The 11,695-nt window shown below is 41.2% G+C and overlaps 1 protein-coding gene across 1 annotated transcript in view; it reads right to left on the minus strand.

The window, feature by feature from the left end:
• TNRC6C (trinucleotide repeat containing adaptor 6C) overlaps nucleotides 1-11,028 on the minus strand; it is a 75,374-nt gene extending 64,346 nt beyond the window's left edge. Inside the window, exons 1-2 of the mRNA XM_027886045.1 lie at nucleotides 11,005-11,028; nucleotides 10,394-10,415 (exon numbers count right to left, since the gene is read on the minus strand). The gene's annotated coding sequence lies outside the window, so the exon portion shown is untranslated. The remainder of the gene's footprint in view (nucleotides 1-10,393; nucleotides 10,416-11,004) is intronic.
• Between the last annotated feature and the right edge of the window lie 667 nt (nucleotides 11,029-11,695).

Below are 11,695 nucleotides of genomic sequence, written 5' to 3' on the forward strand. Positions count from 1 at the left end.
AAGATGCTCCCAGTTCCTCACGTAAATAAAAAGTTATTGTAACTGCCAGCTGGTGGTGCTGATGCTGTCCCTATGACCCTGACTTTAATTTGTATTACAGACTCATCAAGACACTTTCAGCAAAAACAGGCCCTCTCTAACACCGATCACTTCTCAGAAATTCAAACCACATTAGTTCTTTAGTTTTCAGAAAGAAACTCTGTTTGTGCTGAGAAGGGAGCTGGTGACAGCAGAGGGAGCACACGGCACTGCCACATCGGCCACCGGCCACAGTGATGACAGTGACGTCATTTCTGTGGAACACCCAGAGGAAAGGCAGCACTTCCACTCAAATAATATGGTAAATAAGGATTAAAACATCCTCTGCATCTCAAGCAAATGTGAAAAGCAAGGGTGCACTAACACAGCGACAACCGCGGGGGTGGAACAAGCTGAGCTTCAACATCCCATCTACATCCCAGGTATCAGTAAAACGGGATTATGGACCTAAGTGTTCACTGCTGCTGTGCATCTCAGTTCAGGGACAGGTAACTAAAGGAGAATAAGCAGCAGCACTGCTGTGGAAATCCCAGATTACAGAGCTGCGCAATGGGACGAGCTTGATAGGCACAGAAAATAACCTTTTGTTTTACTTATGAAAAGCAGTAGATAATCCTTACACAGGTTAACTCAAAGTTATTGAACAATCCTTCAATCAGCATGCTAGTTTTGGCTGGGACAGAGTTAATTTTTGGCTGGGATAGAGTTGATTTTTCTCACAGTACCTGGTATGGGGCTGTGGTTTGGGTTTGTGCTGGAAGCAGTGCTGATAATCCAGGTGTTTTCGTTATTGCTGAGCAGGGCTCACAGACAGCCAAGACCTTTCCTGCTCCTCACTCCACAGTGACAGCAAAGAGAATGGGGGGGGGGGAAAGGAGCTGGGAGGGGATATAGCCAGGACAGCTGACCCCAACTGACCTCTGAGGGATATTCCATACCAGATGGCATCGTGCTCAGCATATAAAGCTGGGGAAGAAGAAGAAAGAGGGGGACATTTGCAGCAACGGTGTTTGTTTTCCCAAGTCGCTGTTATGTGTGATGGAGCCCTGCTGTCCTGGGGAAGACTGAACACCTGCCTGCCATGGCAAGTGGGGAATGAATTCCTTGTTTTGCTTTGCCTGTGTGTGTGACTTCTGCTCTACTTAAACTGTCTTTATTTCAACCCACGAGTTTTCTCACTTTTGCTCTTCCAGTTCTCTCCACATCCCGCTGGGGGAGGGTGAGGAAGCGGCTGCTTGGGGCTGAGCTGCTGCTGGGGTTAAACCACAACATACAGATATGGCATTTAAAAAATAACTCTGGACGAACTGGAAGGCCTTCCAAAGGAGAGAAACATAAATAATTATGGTTTGAAAAACAGCTTGAAAACACCAGCACAAGGAAAAACTCAATGGGCTGCTAAGTGAAAAACAGGACACACAAAAAGGCCCCTGCAGAGAAGGGGAAATCTGCCCTCCACATACTGGGCAAAGCAGCCAAGAAAGAAGGGGCTGAAGTTACAGGAAAGACTGTTCAGGCCTGTACTAAGATGGCTTTCCAATAATAATCAAGACATCTTTCAAGAACTTTTGCTCGGCCTGTCAGAATGGGGAGAGGGTTATGACAATCCCTTCTTGCTCATCTAAAAGGATATATATAGTCCTATGATAATAAGACCTCAGTGTGGCGTTTGAATTTTAAATGGAGTGGAGGAATTATCAGTTCTGCAGCTCAGTAACTCGTGTGCTTTAAAGCAGAAGTTCATGAGAGCCTGTTTGGCCTTGGAAAGGTGAAAAGTCTGGCTCCACAGACTGCTGAAAAAAAGACAGCAACAGCAGCCAAATCAGGAATGATGCCAGAAACATTAAAGGCATCCTGAAAACAGGAGGACAGATCTACAGGAGACTATGATAACACAGAGAACTCCTTCTGTTAACATGGGAAGAGGCAACTGAGGGCCTGAATCCGGCCTCAAGTTCAGCTGTTCCCCTTGGGCAAAGAGTAATAACAGCTGACACGCTCAGGGCAGCTGAGGAGCGTCCGAAGCATTCAGTGGTGGTGTTAAATGCAGTCCCACAAGACAGCTTAGCGTGAGCCACTGCTGCCATCCCACAACGCCAGGGCAGGATGCCTACAGGGAAAAATCACCTCCTCTCGTGGTGATCCTGGACCTACAATCCACCTCATGAACAAACCACCTCTCTGGATGCTAATTCACCCTGCGCTCCCTGAGCCAGGTCAGGAATAACCTGAAGGATCACACGCACAGCGCACACCTGACCAAGAGTCTGAGCTGGTTTTTAAGCAGCCCTGTAGGATTTGTGAAGTATGGGCTACAATCTTTAGGAACTCAGGAAAAACACTGAAATTATCTAGCAGAACACAGTGAAGTCTGGGTTCTCAGAGTAGAGGAATGTCAACACCAGAACACAAGGTCCCTCAGGCCAAAGGCTTCACACACAGTGTAAAAGAATCAAACCCATGTTTTCATTCCCTTTATTTTCCCAAGATAACCCTCTTCAGCATTTGTACAGTAACTAACCCTCGAGAGCATGGACTAGAGTTACAGTTCAAAGCTGATTTCATCCTTCCCACGGAAGGGATCAAGAAACGTTAAGAGACCCAGCAGATATCTCAAAACAACCATTACCAAAGTGAGCTAATACATTCCCTGATGAACCTCTCTTCCAGCTTACAGTTTGCAGATCTTATCAACATTATATTTATATGCCTTACAAGCCTCCTCCAGGTAGCAAGATGATAATCTAATAATGGAAAGTGGTCAGCACACTGCAGATAAATCAGAGTTCATAGGTCATTTTTTCAAGGGAAACTGTGAGCTGCCTTCTCCATGAAAACCTGAGTGAGCCAGGCCCCAAGGCAGACAAGAAACTGCCTTCCGGACATATTTCTTTAAAAGAAGAGTAAAAGCGAACGACAGACTTCAGTTTAGACAGTAAAGGGAAGAGCACACTTATAAACACATAAACTGTGTTGTAAAGCCACTCCCAAGAAAACAAATCTCAGGCTTTGCTAGGTGGGTAAGAAAGTGAAGAGATGTGGGGTGGGTGTCTGTTATGATCAGCAGATACAGCAATGGCATGTTAAAATGGAAAAATACATGTGGTCTCTAGTACTGGGGCATATATGCTCTGATGGACAATAAGTGTCAGACAACACTATTTACAATTGGAAAACAGTTATAAGCAGACTGAGAGAAGAACAGAATATATACCAATGCCTGAGCTGCTGTGAGGCCAGAAGTGCAACAGTTTGATGTTTCACAAACACACTGCCCCGGGGAATGCCCAGCACTGCAAAAGCAGCACAGCACTGGGGATGAAAGAGCCCACTGTGGGCAGATAAATAACCATAACCCAGCGTGCAGTCTGACCCTAACCACTATTAGCACTGCGTAGCTGTGCTAGAATTTAAATTCTAGAATATCCAGTTGTCAACAATTGTATTGTCGGTTTTGTTGTTCAGAAAGCAAAACAGGGATTTATTTGAGAGAGCTTCCCACCAAAGGGCACCCTGACAATTAGGTCTAGATGAGAAAAGCCAAACTGGTGTTACCTAATCTGTGCTCACTCTCTCTTCACAGAGCATTTGTGTAGAGATAATATCCCAGGCTTGAAATGTATTTGACAATGGACAATGTAAAGGGAAATCTGATGAAAGCATGTTAGTCCTACTGCCTTCAAGCAGGTTATCAACCCTTACAACATTCAGAGCATTTGAAAAACGCTTTTAATTAACTGTGTCTGGTGTTGGAAAGCTCCCATATTCATCTAGTTTTAGAACTAACTATATACAGGTCAGGCTGCTGCCATCCTCAATCTGATAAAACCCAGATCATTTCCTAATTGAGGAAACTGAGAAAAGGCAAAGCACGTGGAAGACCAGAGCAATATTCTGCCTGTATTTATATTATAAGAACATGCCTACATTTGCATGATGGCAAACTACCACAGACCACCTCTAAGGAGAATAAAAGCTACTTGAGGAGCGCTAGGAATATCTGACTTGAGCTCTTACCTACTTCTGTATTCCCAGATGGGGAATGTGCAAAGCTCACAATGCAACCACTGACCAGGACTGGAGGTGCTTTACTGGCCCAGCAGGAAGGAAGCAGCAGCAACTCCAGGAAAAGACACCAAAGCACGTCTTTGGGGGCAGGTGTCCTGTAAACCCAGCTCAGGACAGGAACACATTAGGGCGAATGTATCTCTTTGGTTCTCCTTATTTTCAAACAACCCTGGAGAATTCTGTGTTTGTTTTTCTTTTTTTCCTAAAAACCTGAACTAACTGCTTTGGTGCCTCATTGTCTGAACAGAGGATTTATTTGAAAGCTAAAGAATCTAAAGCTTCACAGGAGCTACAGAAGACTTAAACCTTCAGTACCTGGTTACAGCGCTCTGGGTGTCCAGCCCTGACAAAACCCCCTCCCCTTCTGCAAAAAGACACCAATTCTCAAAGCCGATCTCCAGCTGGACACCTTTGAAAACCAACAAAGGAAGTGCTACAACCCCAAATATAGTTTACCACAGGTTATCCATACACTTACTTGTTACCTTATTTTTTTTTCCTTCATAATGGGAATGCTGAAGATACTCATAATGTTGCTTACACTTGTGTAGCAAAAACACCATTAAATACCACTGAACTACTGCCACCACTAGAAACTCAATGGCTTGTCATAGTCATCTCACCTCAAAAAGATAAGCAGGAAACCAAAGTTTTTTTCCTGTACCAGTTAACTCCAAGCCTCCCAGCTCACCCTTCTTGCTTTGTTTCCTTGACTATGCAAATTGCTCCTCCTGTCTGCTCTAATCTTTTTCATTTTCTACTCCTTTTAACCCAGTATTATGGCACGGACTCACAAATTACCTCCATACTCTGTTCTTTGCAGGCTGTAAAATGGTAATTACTCCTCTATCAGAGAAGTTGATATCTCAGTCGGTTTTATGAACAAACTCATGTTTGTTTAAAGATACTTATAATAGCAAAACATCACCACAATAATGTTTATCAAAAAGAAAACATTTTTGTGTTATTAAGCCTTAATGTATGGCCACAGGTTATCATTAAGTTATCAAGTGACTGCATATTAAGATCTAATTGAAGAACTTATTGCAGTGCTCCCCCTCCTTCTGCAATGATGATTTATGGCACATTTTGTCACTACAATGTGCAGCAGTTCAGTACAAACACAGCACTTAACTCACAAGATGGCAGAGGCAGATATTCAAGCATAAGCTATAAATACTCAAATGAGTCAGAGGTTGTAAATCTGTTGTAAATCATACCTGATTTGTAGCCTGGAACACATTTTCTAATCTTATGGAAAAAGCCTCTGCTGGTTTCTACAATAATATGACATATATCAGAAAAACTCAAGACTTTTCTTTTTAAAAAAGACTGATTGTGTTACAAACATAATTCCACTTAAAATACCAATGAGATGCTCTAAAAGTTTCATTTTCCCTTTTTTTCTATGGAACTACCATTAAACATCAGTCACATCCACCACAGCCAGAAAGAGCACATTATCAGTGTACACAAACTGCATTTCTGTATGAGCAGAATGGAGGTTACAGGAAGGTGATTCACATCGAAATGAGCCCAACAGAGAACATTCTAACAGCCCATTTGGGCAGGCTAAGTAAAGAATCAATTTAAAACTATGCAACCATCTACATGGCTAATTTGGAAATGGAAATGCCTGGCTTTTAAGACAGGTATGCCACTATTCCTGTCATTTAAATAGAAATGCCAGAGCAGGGGATGGGATTTTAGATATATTTATCCACTCTTTTTCCCCTTTAACTCCCCTTTGTAATACAGTTGACCATGTTCCTCCCAGTAAAATATACAGCACTGTTTGTGGGATAAAAAATGCTATGCAAATTTTAAAACTAACCTGAAGAAAGTATGCCAATGTTTGCAACACCACGATGGTTTACCAAGCAACCACATAGTGCTAAGTGCTTTCTGTTCTTTTAAGTCCCTCAAAACATAACATATTAAAGACTAAACCTTGGTAGAATAATCTCCCAGTCTGCAGACAACCTTCCTGATTAAAATCATGACACGGTGAAGGGTCCCAAGACACACGGCCCAGGGAACCTGGGGGATGGGAAAGCTCCAGAACAGACCCTGGGTGGAAGGGAACAGTGCTCAGGATTCACTGAACCCCTTTAACAGAGGGTGGGCAGTGCTGGATGAGCTGCTGAATCTCAGGATTACTCCAGCTTCTGCAACCTTGCTTGCACAAGCAGTGAGCTGAAGTTCCTATTTTCCCCTTGGAAAGCCCACACCTCTCTACCTGGTCCCATGCCATGACCATGCCAAAGACTGACCTACAAGGATCATGAAGGTCCACGAGGCAGAGTGGCCATCTCTGCTTTACAGAAATATTCTCCAGACTGAGATTTCTAATCAAATATTAGTTTCGTACGTTAAACTAAAAGTGATATAGAGGTAACTCTCTGTTTGCAGATTTAACACTTACCTTTATTGCAGGTAACGCTGCAGACCTGGACGGATACTTTGCCTTGCAATTACCGTGGTGGATGCTTGAGTAACAACCCACTTAAACTATTTTATACCAGCACTTCGACTTTGCTTTGACAAAGTGTATTCAGCTGGGGTGTGAGTAAAGCAGCCAAGGAGCTGATCACCTGTCTGCTGACTACACCTGCAGCAACCTGAGAAGCAGGCAGCAAAACACGCTGACCTCATACTATTTATCACAGGCACAGCTCCCCTAAAGTCCCCTGTAGTTATTAAAAACCGCCATTTCCCATACTAGTGACTATTTACCATACAGAACAGAACTCTTGCTGGTACTTACAGCTGAATGTTTTCATTACAAAAGCCTTTATACACAAAGTTTCTTTATCAAGTGCATATAAACTGGCAAGAGTTTACACACGTAAAATAAACACTAATAGCCTGTGCTCAATAGTCCTGCTCTCAAAAAAATTACCATAAAAGAACAGTAACGGGGATGTGCAATAAAAACCTGCTCATTTCCCACCTCATCTACTTCTGCAATGCTCCTCTCCAGCTGAACAGGAAGACTACTTTCATTTGTTCTCAAGTAATTGAGAAACATTTCAGCTACTTATCAGCTCCTCAATCTTTCTTCCTTTCACACATTCCTTAGAATTGTTGCCAACAGGGTATTTATAAAAGATTCAGCCTCACAAAAATACTTTGGCTAACAACGTTGCAGGGAAAAAAAAAAAAAAAAAAAAAAAAAAAAAACACACCAGAAAATGAAGGAGCTGCTATGTAGAGAAGATTTACAGGGCTGGATCGTTGTTTACACAGCAAAAAATAATTTAAGTTGTTTAAATAGATGCAAGAGCTGTGTGAGGGAGCACTTCCTACCCCTGGACCAGTAACTCCAGCAGCAGCCACATACCTTTCCTCTGTGGGTGGAAATGTGTGTTTATTTTGGAAGGGGTTTGTGCTCCACATCACAAATGGAAACATTCAGCTCGGGCTGAGGCCTCAGGGCAATACTGAACTGACAACACACCACATACACACACCCACAGGAAACCTCCTTCCTCCTTACTAGTTTCTCTTTCCTGAGGCCTCACCAGAGACTGAACATGCAAGAGCCCCATCTCGGCTTGCAGAGGATCAGAGCTCCGTGTACAAAGCAAACGAGTTCATTAGTACACGGGACACATCTCCACATCTTCCTTTGTGCTAGCCAAATAAATGAAAATCTTACTATTACTCACTAGTAATTAAATTATCAATCTTACTACTGATTAAAAAGGCACCTTGATCACAGCACAGGCTTCCAGCACACCCCCAAAGGGTAAACCCTCCCTCCACATCAACTCCCAAGCTCAGCCCTTCCAACCCACTTCAACAAAGTGTCTTTTCCTTCACAAACACTGCCGAGAGCAACCAAGGAACAGTATAAACACATTGTCTCCAATCCGCCGAAAAACAAACTGAAAAACCCTTCTATTTCCAGTTGTGTGGTTTATTTTCTCCAACTGGTGCAAGCATTTCTCACTGCTATGGCAACCCAGTTGCAGAACTGAACGACAAATGCATAAAATGAAGCAATTTTCTTTTAAGTTACCACAAGCAGCTACATTAAGTCACATTTATATCTCCCCTACCAAAATCTACATTTTGCAAAATGTCCAGTTCCAGCCAGTTTTAATCTCTGATTTAATACCTCCCGCCCACTGGCATGTGGTACCTGCTGCAGTCCACTCAGTGTTACCGTGTCATCCTGTCTTTACAACTAATTTAATTGCTATGTCCCAGATAAAAAATAAATTAGTTAAATTCAACGATAATCCCTGTGGTTGCCTTTTAAGTTGTAGTAGTGCATTTGTCACTCAACCTTGAAATTGTATCCAAATATAGCAGTTGGTGCAGCACTGCAATGAAGTTTACAGCCAACTTTGAATACCTGAGGAAAAAAGGTTCAGTCAACTTTTTCCTCTCTTTAATTTTGTATTAATATTTTCCATATTTCAAGAAATTTCTGTTACCTATCCTAACATCCCTCCTACAGATAAAGGTAAGGAGCTGTACCATAGAGTGGGAAAGCATTCCCACAAAGCAACCTTAAAAGAAAGGAGTAGTTGCCAGACAAAGGAAATTCAAAGAAGGGTCACTTAAAGGACTGTAAATAACCCCTGGCCATTGCCCTGAGAATGAACAGGAGGTTTGGTTTCTCTGCAGGGCAGGTCAACTCCTTCCAAGGACGCTGAGCTACAAAAAGGTGCATCACTGCTTCTGACAGATGAAACAACAAATGCCCAAGCTACCTAATCTCTAAAATAACTACTTTTGTTCACTGTAGTCTTCTTCCCAATTCATGTTTTACAGCAGTAGCGCAGGACGATTAAATACAAGGAGAGTGGACCAAAAATATTTGAAAGAAACAAACTCCCAAACATACCTGAAAAACTGAAGTTATTACCTAAAAACTTAAACTTGGCAGTTTCAAGCAATTAAAAACAAAGCTGTCACAACAGAGACAGAAATAGTAACATCCCAGAGAGGCAAAGCAGAAGGCACTGAGTCTCACTAGTAACAGAAATGAAGAGCCACTGCATTAGCACGTGAAAACAAATGTAGTTACTCTGACAGCAAAAACATCTGCCACTGAATTGTGATATTAAAAAGTCATTATAATCCATTATGGAACAGAGAAATCTTTTCACACAGAAATGAGCTGATACAGAGAACACAACATGCACTAATGCAGAAACAGAAATATTATATTTAGCTAGAAATCGCTCTCATGCATCTTAATTCCAAAGTTTTTTTATGTACTGAAGATTTGGTGGGATTTAGCTACTTCTGCTGCCTTCTGAAAGCAAAATCCACCATTATAAACTGCATGATATCTCACAGGGCAGATGCAACAGAATTCAAACTAAAACTTCCTGAATTCACACATTCTACATAGGAACAACTTGGAAAGGAAAGGATAGAGTTTCAATAAATTACTTGTTACAGTGTCTCCATCACGTAGGCAGGTCTTTATTTTTCTGAATTTAGTATTACTGAGGCAATACTTAATTTCTGCTGTATAAATACATAAAAAGTGTTTGAAACATAAGTTGTTTTGTCAATCCCGTATGTTAGGCTTGGCTCTTCTCTAATTCTTAGTCTTTGGGAAGCTCCACTAGCCTGTCTGTCACCTAATTACCCAGCAATAAATAACAGTGCATATTAACTGGTTCAGAAACGTTCCCCAGCCTGAGTTTTGTGTGCTGCCACATAAACCAAGGGACAGAACAGACAAAAAAATTTCTCCCAGGGCACCTGGGAGCTCAGTGTCCTCAAAGGGGAATCCATTCCTTACCTCTGCTGCTTCCTGGACTGTGCTGCAAACCAGCCCCAGACTCTTCCCAAGCACAAAACCCACCCGAGAAAGAAAAACAGGCAGTGGGGGGAATAGTTTCTGGTAAGGTCAATGAACTGGGTTTGCACACTAAATCGACCTGAATTGTGCATGCAGGGGCAGAGTGGCCTTTAGTTGTCTTTGAAACAGATAAATAACTAACAACTAAATGGAGAACTACATCTGTCCTGAGATCAGAGAAAAGAGAGGACAACTGCTGTCACATTTCACAGAAAATTAATCCATATATTCTAGTCAAAAAGCTGCTATAGGATACACAGCAATCTAAGCAAAAGCTTAGGCTGAGAAACCCAACATATAGTCGGATCCTCCAACAAAACTTTAGGAACAGAACTATCCTAGTAAGATATACTCTCCCCAGTAAACAAACACAAAGAATGAAAAGCATAAGCATTTCTTTTTTAAATAAGCTCATAAAAATACCAAATGGTTCACAAAGAATAAACATTAATTTACCTTTGGTTTTTTGTTCAGCAGCCTGAAAGAAGAAGAGAACAAAACAAATCAACTGTTTGTCAATATTCAAAATTATACTTCATAGTTGTAGGGCTGCAGGCCCAACTTTGTGCTGGAAGTCCTTACATAAATCAGGTATTGGTTCCAGTTAAGAACAGGAGAATGTCAGTTTAACTCCGTTTTTTAGGAATGTAAGAATGACTCTGTTTGATTGATGCCAAAAGCAGATGCCAAAGAGACAGTATAAAGTGTGGCAAGGGATAGGGCACTGACCCCATCTACCCCTCTCGTGTTCTCTCTCTTGAGAAAGAGGTTTTCTGAACCAAGCACTATGTCTATGAACTTTTTAACGCTCAGCAGAATTAACTTGTGTGAACTTGTCCACTATCCCTTTGAATCCACACACACCATTGGCTTCGACACAAAATCTGTTAAGTTTTTATCTGCTTGGAACCTACCCACCTTTTTCTTTTTATGATGCCTTATTTTTATACCAGAAAAGATAATGATCAATTCTTTTCTAAAATAAAAACTAACAGTGTAATCCATCAACACCTGCCTGTTACTCTTAAAGAGTAAAGGGATCATTTACAACAGGAACATGAACAAACCTTTTTCTGAGCACCTTCCTTCTTTTTCTTTTCTTCCTGCTTTTTCTTTTTCTTTTCTTCCATCAAATGCTCCTCTTCTTGTGTTTCTTGTTCTTTCTCCCTGATAAGAACAAAGGTTGGGAAGAGATTTAACCAAGTTTATCTGGAAAGGTAAACAAGCCGTACTTGTATTGCCAACTTTCCACATCTCATGTCTGATAAAAGCTGCTTCTAATGCTGCAATAAAAGTATTAAAAAAAAAAAGCTGTTCCAAAATTGAAACTAACAACAAATAAACCAGTAGGCAATGAAAATTCAGAAAGGATTGTATTTAGAACATCTTTCCATAGCCACTCCTTAATATTAGCCTGTTCTAGGGAAAGTTTAGAACTGAAGAAAAAAGGAATAAACCCAGGTAATTAGTAATTAGTGCAAGTTCTGTTGGCTTTCAACAGCTGTGATTCACAATATACTTTAAAGATCACGAGTGAGTACATTATTTTTGGACTACTTTTCTTTTTTTTGATCAAACACGTGCTGTATTAATTTCTCATGCACATCAATTTTGTTCTCTAGAACTTGTAAACTAAGACCCGGATGAATTCCAATCATCATATTTTGTGTTCATCCTATAAATTCCAGCTGAATAATTTGCATTAATACAAAATAGGACTGTTCCAGTAGCATCTTGATTAAAATTTAACCCGAATTG

The sequence above is a fragment of the Empidonax traillii genome, unplaced genomic scaffold (assembly GCF_003031625.1).
Source record: "Empidonax traillii isolate 1590-97213 ecotype Southwest subspecies unplaced genomic scaffold, ASM303162v1 scaffold177:size1754471, whole genome shotgun sequence".
NCBI lineage: Eukaryota > Metazoa > Chordata > Aves > Passeriformes > Tyrannidae > Empidonax > Empidonax traillii.